General features: G+C 41.6%; 1 pseudogene; it reads left to right on the top strand.

The window, feature by feature from the left end:
* The first annotated feature begins 4,451 nt into the window (after positions 1-4,451).
* Positions 4,452-6,888, top strand: LOC124114983 (annotated as a pseudogene).
* The last annotated feature ends 6,563 nt before the right edge of the window (positions 6,889-13,451 follow it).

The following is a 13,451-nucleotide window of genomic DNA, read 5'->3' as shown; positions in this document are numbered from 1 at the left end:
CAAAATGATTTTTGTGTGTGGATTAGATGTTTTATGAAGACTACATTATTATCATTATAACGGAGTCACGTGCGCATATTTCTACAGTCCGTTTCAGACTGTCATCATTGGACTCATCATTCTCCTGTAAACTTGTCGATAGGACTCCTTGTGACTGAAATACTTCAAACCACAGGTAGGGCGATCGGTAGTTACTCGATATTTCAAAAACAACAGTCTGAGAAAGATTATATCCTTTTTTAACAGGCAAATGCAGTTTTCTAGCATGTACGACAGTACCTTAGACCCCAGTATTCTAGTTCTATAACGCTGTGTCAGCGTGTGTGAAGAAAGCCCGAAGTGTTGCAGGTATTTGGTGAAACCCACGAGCGCGGGAATGGTGCTTACAAACCTAGAAACATAATCGGAGTGAACTGGGATTCGAACGGGATTCATATATAGGTTTCTTGCGTGCCCATGGACCGCAACTCATCACAGAGACTTGCGGCGCCTCAGACGACTGGGCCACCCGTGCCCCCTAAGTTCGCACAGAAAGCGGGTTGGTTTTCTTTGTGATTGACACGCACGTGAGGACATGTGAAAAATGTTTTTTGTTGTAAGACCCAAGGTGTTTTTTTTATGACATTTCAATATCCCAGGAACATCCTCCTTCACCCTCGAAAATAAGTGTCCCCGGCCCACGATAAAGCAAAAGGCACCATTCTAGTCCCTGATTAATATACATGTACCAAGTCTGGATGGTATATCTTTCACGGTTTTCAAGTTATGCTACGAGTCGAAATACGGACGGACGGACAGACCAGATAAGGGACTGGGTGGGTGGGTGTTTATGGTCCGTCCCTCAAGGCAAACCTATGTTACCTATGCGATAGTATTTCACCAATATTCCAGCTATATGACGGCTGTCTATATATAATCGAGTCTGGACCAGACAATCCAGTGAGTGACATCATGAGCATCGATCCACACAATTGGGATACGATGTCATGCATCAACAAAGTCAGAGAGCCTGAGCACCCGATCCCGTTTGTCGCCTCTTACGACAAGCATAGTCGCCTTTTGTGGCAAGCATGGCTTTTGGAAGACCTATTCTACCCCGGATCTTCACGGGTGTCGTGTAAGCATAATCATATGTAAATATATGATTACGTCTTATGTTAGTGTTACGAAGACTGTGAACTAAAGGTGTAACAGTTTCCTCAAGATAAGGGATCACGATTCGGGAACTAAGTTTCTCCTATAGAATTTATTACGATCAATGTTTAAATCAATGCTGGGTGTTTTACTGAAGCGTCTATATACGCCTTTACCAGCTAACTAAACTAAGCGGCAAAAGAAAGTATAGGTTGGCAATTTGTAATTTTCCTAAAAACAGCGATAACTGGTGGAAAGTTGGTATTGGGAATATGACTGCCCTGGAACAGGTACCAAAAAACATCTCACCCGAACGCGCCACCTTTGACGGCGCTCGTGCGGTGACAAAAAAAAATGGTGAAACAGGTTTCCCGCCTATGGCATAAACTACACGCGCATGTTAGCTGTATAAATGCGTTCGTCTGCAGGGTATAACCACACGTGATGAAAGCACACAAAAGAAATGCCACGACTGTCACAGGAACAGGGAGAGAGAGCCATCGGTATGGCCGAAATGGGGGCAACACAGGTCCGAATTGCCAGAAAACTACACCATTGACGGTAGCCAGGCTGATTCAACGGTACAGGCAGTCAGGGGGGACAAAGGACAGGCCTAGAACCGGACGACCTCGAGTGACAACACCACTGGAAGACGGTCAGATACGGCTCATTCACCTGCGAAACAGATTCGTAACGGCAACGGAAGCAACAGCGTTAGGACATTCCATTAGCCAACGTACAGTACTACGACTTCGTGCTGCTGGAATCCGAGCGTATCGTCCTTTCCGAGGAATGGTACTGACCGCTCAACATCGACGTCTGAGACTGCGATGGGCGAGGCAGGTTCGACGCTGGCATGTGAGAAATTGGCGTCGAGTGCTGTTTACTGATGAAAGTCGGTATAACTTGTTTCGAAATGACGGCAGAGAACGAGTTTATCGACGCAGAGGGGAACGTTTGGCTCCGGCGTGTATTCGAGAGGTCCATCCATTCGGCGGGGGAGGTGTCAAGGTGTGGGGCGGTGTTTTGGAGATCAGAAGACTGATTTGGTGATTATACAGGGAAACCTGAACGCTGTGCACTACAGAGACCAAGAGTTGCAGCCAGTTGTGCTTACGTCCTTACAAAACCAACAGCAGGGGACATTGTTTCAACACGACAATGCCAGGCCCCCATACTGCAAGACTGACTCAGGACTTTCTAAACCAGCAGAACGTTGACGTTTTGCCCTGGCCTGTCCACTCACCCGATATGAATCCTAATGAATATCTGTGGGACCATCTTGACAGACAGATTAGAGCACGCCATCAGCCTCCCGTCAACAGACAACAATTGCAGCCCTGAGAGACGAGTGGCAACGGATTCCAGTCCATGTCACCAAAAAGACTGACGTCATCGATAAGGCGGCGTATCACAGCATGCATTGAGGCAGCTGGAGGCCATAAACGCTATTGAAGGCGACTGTGTCGACAATGAACTTGTAGTGTGTCTGACAATTTTTTGGTGACATTTCAGATAACTTTTGAAAATGAAATTTCTTACCCCACCATTGTTTACCTTGAGCTTACATTACCTGTGAGTGCACAATTTCATTCAAACTGTGGTTGATCAATCATTTGTTACCCTTCCCTAGAGTATGTTATAATTCACAACAAAACCTCTTCTTGCTATTTTTTTTATCGATCATGGAACTCGACCTATACTTTCTTTTGCCGCCCAGTTTATATTGAGCTTTCTATTGACCTTACACCTGTCGTCACGGAAAGCTTGCGATTTGCAAGGTGTGTGTGTGTGCGTGCCCGTTTGCGTACAGTGTAGGATATTTATGTATTCAAGTATATGTTTACAGTGTTTAACATTTTTAATCGAGAATACATCAAAATATGTTTCGAAAGTAGTCACCAGTTTGAAACCAGTGTCGTAAAGCTCGAGAAAGCTCCCTTCTGATTGGCTATTGTCGACTTCTTGCTAGTCATTTAATTGGTCGGTCAAAATTAACGAAAGGTCGTTCTGAAGTGACCTGTAATTGGAGTCCTCGGATCTTTGTTTAGCGGAAGCGAAAACTAAGATCTGATTTAATGAGATTGGTTTATAGTGTATGTATAGTATCACAAGGAACAGCTCTTACACAAAGGTTGTTTGATCAGGGCTACAAAATTCAAATCTTTCAACAGGTTTTATGTTAGACATGTGGAGGAAATTTATAAATTTGGCGCATCAGTGATAAAATTATGTCCTATGTAATTCTCTGTTTTGACCTGTACCATATGTTCCCGTGTATTTGAAAATGAACAGAAGACTGGCAGTTGCCTTTGCATGTGTTTGTGACGAGTACTTCCGGCGACGTAGGAGGCGCTCGTGTTTTCGCGAACACCCGGTAGCATCGCTAATTGATAGTGGTTCCTAAACACATGCTCATCAAAAGAGTCGGAATCGTTTTAACAGATAGGTCTTATTTTTGGAAAGTGATCTGTCGCATATATTTATATGCACAGGTCACTTTACAAAAGCATGTTCGATTGTCTGTGGATATCTCTCGAATAATGATGTTCAACAATGAGTTTGACATCGTTTCCTGCATTGCCGTAAAAGGCGACTATGCTTGTCGTAAGAGGTGACTAACGGGATCGGGTGGTCAGGCTCGCTGACTTGGTTGATGCATCTCATCGTATCCTAATTGTGCGGATCGATGCTCATGATGTCATGGTCATTTACAGACATGATTGTGATATGGGCGGAATGGTAATGTGGACTCTGCCGTTGGCAGACATTTCTTATGGGTAAGGAAATGGATTTTTCGCATTTATTTCCAACCAAATCGACCACTTGATGTCTGAGAAGTGTCATGAGTGGGTAACAGGTCCACAAGTGACTTGAGCCGTACCGGTACATTATCACTGAGTGAGTGGGTTGAACGTGATTCTCGCGTCTGCCTTGCATATAGCGACGCGCTGTCTTTGAGTTACCAAACTGACATATACCTCAGAAGAAGATATAGAACACCCGATTCTTTTCATACTTCAGTCAATACGTCATGTTTTCTTCGTATGACTATAGTTAATCTGTCACGGGAAAAATCCAGTGTTCCTTAAGTTATATGTCAATCTTGTAATCACCTCCCCGAAAACAGGAAGAATGGTTGCTGAGGGAAAGTGTTCATTTCAACGCTTCATGCATAATTATCATCCTATTAATGAATAAATAATATCCTGTCTTCAAGTTTTTCCTTGTACGTTGCTGATAAGGGTGGCTATTTGTCGAAGTTCAACATTTGGCGTTGCTGTGGTGTCAGGAAATGTCCCGAGTCACGTGTTTCCAAAATCTCCTCGTGACCTGACGTCACACACAACTTCTTAAAATAAGGTTTTGCTGCAGAGGCCAGATGTTAGAAAGGTGGCCATCAGAGTGGAAGATGTTTCCGGCAATCGTCCTCCTTCTATCAGTCAGGACACTCACTGCCCACCTAGATGACTCTGTCCAGCCTGTTGACCGAAATGCAACAGCAAAACACTTCACCCAGTTCCCCTTGGGTGACCCAAGAGCTTGTCAGTCAGGAAAAGCCGAGCGTTTCGAAGTCTTACCTGGAATCGGTTGGGACAACCTTCGTAACGAGGACGGTGTGAGCGTGGTTGTCTACAACTACTCCCTGTGTCAAACAACCCTCGACGGGCGGTTCCTCCTTCCCGACTGTATTGAGACCATTCCCAGGAAGACCAGCAAGGTGGACACGTATGCGGAGATAATATCCCATTATTCTGACTATGAAAGTGTCACGGCACGATCAATCAACGTTGATGCCGGATTCAGTCTATTTGGGGTTAGTATTGGGGGAAGCTTCTCAGACAGTTTCCAGCATGCTAAGAGTCAGCAGATTGGGGACAAGACGATAACGACACGGGTTCAGCTTAGATACAAGAGGTACACTGCTCGACTGAAGGACGAGGTCAAACTAACTCCAGGGTTTAAATTTCGTCTGATAGAAATCGCGAATGATCTGCAAGGTAACAGAACGCAAGACGCTCGTTACAAGAGTCAGTTGCTTGTCCGAGACTTTGGAACCCATTACTTACGTTCGGTTGATGCTGGAGCTACCTAGGTACAAGAGGACCAGATTTCATCTGACTATTCTGAGAGCAAGGATGTGACGAAGACTGAGATGAAGATAGGGGCATCGGCATCGTTTTTCGGCATCTTTCACTTCAGTACTTCTTACACATCTTCGTCTGCCAAAACTGCTATTGAAAAATATCAGAAGCAGAGGTCATCTTCGCGGGTCCAGGCTTTTGGAGGTCCTGAATTCAAGGTCAGTAACTACACTGCTAACGATTGGGTCAGCGGAGTTGAGAAGAACTTGGTAGCGATTGACAGACAGGGAGATCCGATATTCTACCTGATAACCCCTGCGAACCTACCAGAACTGTCACCAGTGCTAGTCAGTGAAACTTTTAACCTTGTGAAGAAAGCCGTGGGTCTATATTATGAGTTTAATACATACCGTGGGTGCATGAAACTTGATTCTCCCAACTTCAGCCCGGCTGCCAATGTTGATGATGGGACGTGCGAGCTGTCCTTCACGAACACATCATTCGGTGGCGTATATCAAACATGCAGCCTTGACATAAGGTCAAATAACGGGGATATTTGCTCCAAGAACGACATGAACCAGAGGAACCCTAAAACAGGAGATTATTCCTGCCCGATCGGGTATGAATCCATCAAAATACATACAGCAACCCTGTCTACACCAAAACCAAATCCAGGTTGCGTTCTGTGTGGTTTCCTCTTGTGTTGCATTGGTGAACGATACGAAAAATACCGCTACAGTTCAGGTACATACTCCCTTTACTGGTGTGCCGCAAAAGACAGGACACATGGGAATGGGTACTTGTTCGGTGGATTGTACACTTCAAGCATCCTAAATCCACTAACGAAATCCAGGAGCTGCCCCGTGACCTATGTTCCTCGTAAAATAGCCCTTGATCTGAACATCTGCATCAGCGATGACTATGAACTTGGAGCTAAGTATGCAGTGCCATTTGGCGGTTTCTACAGTTGTGAAGCTGGTAACCCCCTGGCGCTGAACAGCAACCAAAAGAACGTCAATTCAAGCCCCAAATCTCTTAGGTCATTTTTCAGTGCGACCGAAACATGGCCAAAGCGATGTCCATATGGATACAGCCAACACCTTGCCGACGAAGACCAGGGCTGTCAGATCAACTACTGCGTCAAATCAGGATCGCTTTCAAGCGCCGGACTCCCTAGAGTCAGAAGGCCGCCGTTCATGCCACCGCCTGGCGTCAACAGTGCTAAGTTGTATATGATCATGGATTCGAAGAGCAAAGAGTGGGTTCGCCTTGAACCTGATGTGAATCGTTTAGGTCACGATGCTGGAGTTATGGCTGGGGCAGCGATTGAGGTGGTTGCAGTGACAGTTGGCGTTGGCCACTGGTTGGCAGCAATTCCCTGACCAATGAGATCAGCTCGAAAATATTTTGCCTTTTGTGTGTTTGGCCTTGTATTTTTCATTAGTCAGTTTATATAATCTTTGGCCTAAAATTCAGTTTGGGTGGTCGAAGAAAATACAAATTAATTTTTAGTTTCCAGATTGGTACTGCTACCAATGAATGAAAAACAAACAAGTTTTAAAATGACAAGATGCCGAAAGATAGTTGATTGTATTATTCTAACTAACAGCGGTGATAAAATGTCGTGTCTTTATTTCGCCAAATTGTAAAACAGTCAGAATAAAATGTGTTTCAACAAAAGTTATTTCATTTTCTCCTAATTTCAGGATTTTTGTCTGTCAATCTCGCAAACCATCTTTAAAACCTATAAGGTATAATACTGTAGGAAGAACAGCACGTGACTGAAGATACTAGGGGACCTGTATATCATGGGACCAAACATGCAATTATACCTCCGTGTCAGATTGATGAGATCGGATTGATACACGTAATCTTGATAAAATACTGTGTAACCCGCTTTGGAGGGTAAGTAATTTCTCAGCGGGGGAATATATCTCGTATACCCCGCCACGAGCACTACTGGCTGCACGTACACTTTTGAGACAGAATAAATCCTTCATAACCCGCTTCAAAGCAAAAATCCCCACGCTTTTTCCGAGCCAAGGCATGTCATGTGATATAGCGCAAGCTAACCTCACCGCAATCGAGCAGCTGTTTTCTATCAATTTGGAATGTATTCAAATTATTTTATAATGTCACATTAAAACATGTCGGCAAGATAAATTCGTTGTAGCAGGATCACTCGGGGTACATGGGATTTTATGTGTCTCGTGTTAGGTTTTATCCCACGAGCCTGTAATGCTCGTGGCGGGGTATAAGAAATTTATCCCCCCGCTGAGAAATGAATTACCCTTGAGCCGGAGTCGAGTGGTATAAAACCTAACGTGGGACGCATAAAACCCCATGTACCCCTCGTGATCCTGCTATAACTTACATTGTAAAAGTATGAGTATTTTCATGTAATGTGTGGAAGAAAAGCCATTATAACCCACATTGACCGTCGTGCGTGCGTGCGTGCGTACGCTCCGCAGGTTGATTTTATGCTAGAACGGATTTAGGGTCAAATGATTTTAGTATTTCTAACCAATGTTTGAAAATACTTGATTCTGGTTGGTCAGAGGTTTCAAATAACAATAACCCCCGCTGATTATTGCATCACCGTGGAAGCTACTCTTTATAGAAACGTATTTCTTTCTCAATCAAGGTCCGCAGTGAGTTTGACATAACTTTACGTACGATTATAGGTTTTTGTAGGTTACCACGCGGTAATACATGTTTTGCAAGAAAACGTGATAAGTATTCGACTAAAAGAGTTGACATTTTGGCACATTTCTTTATTCGTATGTGCTGTCACATGTGTTGAGTGGGTTATTTGTAGCGAAGGGTAGTTCGCGCGTTCGGTTCCAAATCCAATGATTTTTAAATCAATAGGTAACCTAGCTCAACATTATGTTTATCGCCTAATCGTAAAGTAAATGAATGTGTGTTCTTCTGAAAACATTATACGAAACCGGATTGGATCGAGCAATTTTTCTGACTTTTTACTGCGTATGAATACTTTCTTAATTTGGATGTCTTTTTTTCCCCTCAATCCCAATTCGGGTTGGGGAAATCGATAGCACATTAATTATTAAGTTTGATCAATACATCAATACAGGGAGTGTAACGGACTGTAAAAGTCCAGTTTCCAACCCAGACTGGAATTTCTGGGATCGACCATAGCGCCACCAGTGGCTATTACGAATTATGTCCCTTCTATGTCCCTCCAATTGACTATTCCGATCCTACCTTTCATAATACTCGCATTTGCTTCAAACAAAGTGAAGTGAAGACGATCTGATCGATACTTCATATGTATAGTGTAAATCACGTCAACATCTTGATTAAAACATGTAAAGATTTGGAAAATATCTCAAATCCTGCAGTCGACAGAAATCTCGGCAGATTACAAACCGGATATCGATTTCATTACGCGATATTGATTGGACTATGTATAGCCGGATTAGTCTAGCCAAAATGTAACTCCATAATTCCAGCCTTGTTCGGTCAGTCAGTTAACTCCCTTGCCTCGGGAAGATGAGCAAGTGTTTGTGTGCTGTATAACGCAGCACTCCACAATATTCCAACCATATGACATTGGCCGCAAATAATCAAGTCTGGACCAGACAGTCCAGTGAGGTATTGTGAGCAATGATCCACATCGTCGAAGTAAAATGACACACAATCAACCCCATGTCACCAAGCCTGACCTCCCTTTCATTCTAGACTAATTTAAACCATGTTGCCCCAAGTGGTTCAGAATGCAGAACAACACCCCCAGACAGGAGACATTTATTACATCGTTTTCTCTTGATCACAGGTAGTTATGGAACACAATTTTACATCTTCACATATTCAATGGAACCTTGCTAATATGGAACTCATCTAAGCAAAAAGACATCTTCAGGACAATCACAAAGCCTGAATACATTGCATAGGTTTCCCCTTTGACAAGCCATCCATCATGGGTGCTGATACACCAAGGATCATCATCAGAACAGGAGGGGGGATAGGCGCCCTTTTTGGCTCACTGCAAATTTTAGATTTTCCAGTTACGGACAAATTTGAAATATTGGTATGAAAGTTATCGGATATGTTTCGACCAAATATGTCTGTGACCCAAAACGATGTTTTTACCATATGTTTGTGCTGTTTTTATCAACATCTATGAAAATCGACTTGCTCATTTTCAATTATGAGAAACATGCTTCATGAAAACCTTTAAATTCCATTTTTTAAAACACCTTTCATCCTTTCCTGAACAAAGTTCAGTCCTCACAAAATGAATACATTTCTGACAACTTTCAAAAGAGTTTTCAAGTTCAATTCTTAGATTATGCAGATCCTGTGGGTATAAAAGGGCCCTTATGCCTTGTGCATTGCTATTTAACCCCAGGACCAGTGGATTAAGGCAGTTTATTGTTTTAATGCAGCATGAAGGCTGTCTGAAAATAACTTAATCAGGATCAGATCCATCGATGACAAACAATCAACCAAGTCTGACCACCCAATCCTTTGTCATAATTCATATTTATTGATTTTTTTTCAACAGAAATGTTCAGATTAACTACGTTCATTAACTAAGACACTGGTGTTTCACACTTGCAGACTCACTCACATCACTCAAAATATACGAAACAAAAATGTTAGTGATCAAAAATATTTTTGGGGATATTTTTAGAATATTGTGTGCACATTTTTGTCTACTATAAAATATCCCCAGAGTATTATAAAATATCCCTAAAGTATTCATGATCCCTTTCAAAAAAAGTTTGGGACCATGAATATTTTAATTATTTTTTCAGAAATTGTGTGTTCAGTCTTTACTACAAAAAAAGGTATCCCCAAAATATTCATATTCCATAACCCTACTTGTTCAATACATATAAATTGTTTTAAAATGACAATTAAAACATCATCAAGTAAAGGTAAATGGCTAAACATCATCATATGAACAAAGCAGTGAAAAGTAACCTGAACCATCACCAGTCAAAGAGTGACAACACAGCTGGACATCCCCTTAAGAATTGGTCATTTATTATGGCGGTGCTTTTGAAATTTGACGCTTCAAGGAAGAGTCATGAAAAAAAGGTACAAGGACATAGCTTGGGTCACCAAAAATATGGTGATTGACATCATGAGCACACAACTGGGATACAATGATGTACATCAACCAAGTGATATTGAAATATTGAAACCCATGAAGATCCAGATTAGAATGGGTCTTCAGCAACCCATGCATGCTGTAAGACAACTGTACTTGTCGTAAGAGGTTTAACGGGACAGGGTGGTCAGGCTCGCTGACTTGGTTGATGCTCGTGATGTCAATCCCTGGATTGTCTGGTCAAGACTCGATTATTTACAGACCGCCGTCATATAGCTGGAATATTGCTGAGTCAGCACTAAACAACAAACCAAGAAACTTAAAATTTGCCTCCTGTGAAACAAGGAAACAATGCCAGGTCTGACACTGGCTGACAAGGGCTCCATGACATGAGGTAGTTTTGTACTCATTACAGCTGTCTGCATGAACACAAGTGCAAGCAATGACCTTCTGCTTTACATTACCATGACAACGGCTGTGGTCCCTGCAAAATGGACTACAAGACAATCTCATGCAAATCAGATATTTTACTCCCACACCTCGGCTTGAAGATCTGACAACCCATCCATTGGTCGTGTCAGCTGAACCCTGCGAACCGCCCAATCTACATCAAGGATGCTTGGGTTCTTGAGCCAATCAGATGTCAGCTTTCAAAAATGATTTGTCTTCCATTTCTTTTACAACCTTGATTTGGAATTTTTTATTTAAAAATAAAATATGATAACACAAATATTCTATGATGCTATGATTCTAAAGATGCTATGATACTCTGAAATAACAAGCTGTATAAAATATCCTCAACTTAACGGTGTGGCCTTTATTAGTCACATTCGGAACTGTTTTTTTCTTTTCGTTTCCAGGATACAGAAAAAAGACATGCTTGTCTGATTACTTTGCCCACTGATGATTCAGAAGCCTCCACACTGATTAGCTGATTAGAGAGTTCACCCAATGCAACCTTTGTCAGGGTTATCAGAGTGAGTGAGAGAGTTAAATTTAACGTCACATCGGCAATATCAGGGCAGAGCTACAGATAAGCAGTGTATTTGCGTAAAATACCCCCCCCAAATATTCAAAACCCAATTACTTTCAATTAACTTGCGTACAGAAATGCATGCATTAAATAAAAATCTCAAATGTCTACAAACAGCTTGCGTAAATACCCAATGAAGCTTTTCCAGCATGTGTACAAAGAGGATAACTTCAGAGAAACAATTACGAGCTAATTTACTTTCTGAGCCAAGCCTATATACTTAGAACAGTTATATACATCTAAAACATCATTGAATTTCTTTTAAATCTTAAAATGTTCACTAATAATAAACCCAATAGAGTGATGAATAGAGGAGTGAAAAAATATTGGGTACCCAATGAAAAATGTAATAACCCAATTAAAACAAAAACCCTGGAGTAAAAACTCAAGTGCTCAAAAAGTTATCTGGAGCTCTGGGCCCTGTTCCACAAAGCGAGCTTAGTGCTATGACTGTCGTAAGCCTATGTTAAAGTATGGGAGTTACGATCATCTTAGCGCTAAGATCGTTTTGTGGAACGGGGCTCTGATCAGGGTTATCAGATCTTGACAGAGTAATATCAGAGTAAAAGATCTGATTTTAATGAGACTGGAATACAAGACAGATAATTTCCTTGCCCACATGGAATAAATTTCTGCTACAGTGAGTGAGTGAGTTTGGTTTAACGACGCTTTTAACAGTATTCCAGTTATATCAAGGCATGTCAGCTTAATGTGGGAGGAAAGCCCGAAGTGATGCAGGTCTCATACGTTTACCCCTTCGGTGAAACCCACGAGCACGGTATGGTGCAGACAAACCTAGAAACATAATCGGGGCGAACCAGGATTCGAACCCACAGTCATAGGTTTCTGGCGTGCCCAGACTCTGCACAGCAAATCGCGGCGCCTTAGACGACTGGGCCACCCGTGCCCCCAATTTCTGTTACAAACCAAAGCATAAAATGACCTAAACGTTGTTCAACCAATCAATACATGTGAGCAGATCGTAGATAGAGTTGAACCAAGTTGTCTGTGGCAGTGTATATGATATGTTTAATGTATCATAACAGAGAGGTATCTCCAAGGAAGGCCATACGTTCTTGATTTTAACAAAGCAGCTTGAGGCATCATCAGTTTTAACAAATACTAAATTGCAGGATAATTGGTATTTGTACAGTAGCATGGGCTAATCTACTCTTTAAAACAAGTAATTTACCGTCATGACAGCAGTAAAAAGAAAATCTTGAATATCAAACTTCTGTTTCAGGAGGAATGAAATAATTGTTATATTATTCAAAGAATGTACTGTTTTTTATAAACAGTATTCTGCAATGAAAGACAAAATGAACTGATTTTTATGCATTGAAACACAAAATATTCTTGAGCTTCTAGTGACATTAGCTCAAAGAGAATGCCAATCAGAAATTTAGTAGCTCATATCTCTAGGTACATGTGGCATACCTACTTTGTGGAAACCCCATATCTTAAAACAAACTGGTTACAATTTTGAGCCACAAATACCGTATTTGATGTAATAAGCGCCCAGGGTGCTCTCAAAATTAGAAATAGGGGGCTCTCATTAGAATATTATTTTGGTGGAAAAAACAGAGTTGAAAGATAAATTTCGTAGTTTATGCTGAAGGTCTGAACTGCTTATATAGACAGATATATTTTTCCAGAATTTAATTGCCCATAATTAAGGGCGCATATAACACATGAGTGCGTATTATACACGAATAAATAAGTCTTGTGTACATTGATCAATTGGAAGGGATTCTAATTGGGATTGTCCACTTGCCAATATATTAGCAAATATCGCCGTGGGTGCTTATTACGTGGAATACAGTATGTCAACTGTTTGTCCATGTTTACCTTTCAGATGTGACTTTAAACAGATTCTATGGTTGGGTTATTAATCTGTTTACTAACACAACCATACGTTCCAATACTGAACCAATTGTTTAGGCACAGGCTGTGGTGACATCTAAACACTGTACAAGTTGTCTATAACAAAGACTGTTTCTCTACTAGTGGAACTAATCATGACATAGACTATATACAGGGAGGTTTTCCATTACGGCCACAACAAATTAACTTTTGTTCAGAATGTCCCAATCCTCTATCACAATTTGTTTTTGTT

This window comes from Haliotis rufescens, unplaced genomic scaffold (assembly GCF_023055435.1).
Source record: "Haliotis rufescens isolate VD_foot unplaced genomic scaffold, xgHalRufe1.0.p SCAF_8, whole genome shotgun sequence".
NCBI classification, from domain to species: Eukaryota; Metazoa; Mollusca; class Gastropoda; order Lepetellida; family Haliotidae; genus Haliotis; species Haliotis rufescens.
The sequence above is the reverse complement of the archived record's forward strand: the minus strand, read 5'-3'. Positions and strand labels throughout refer to the sequence as shown.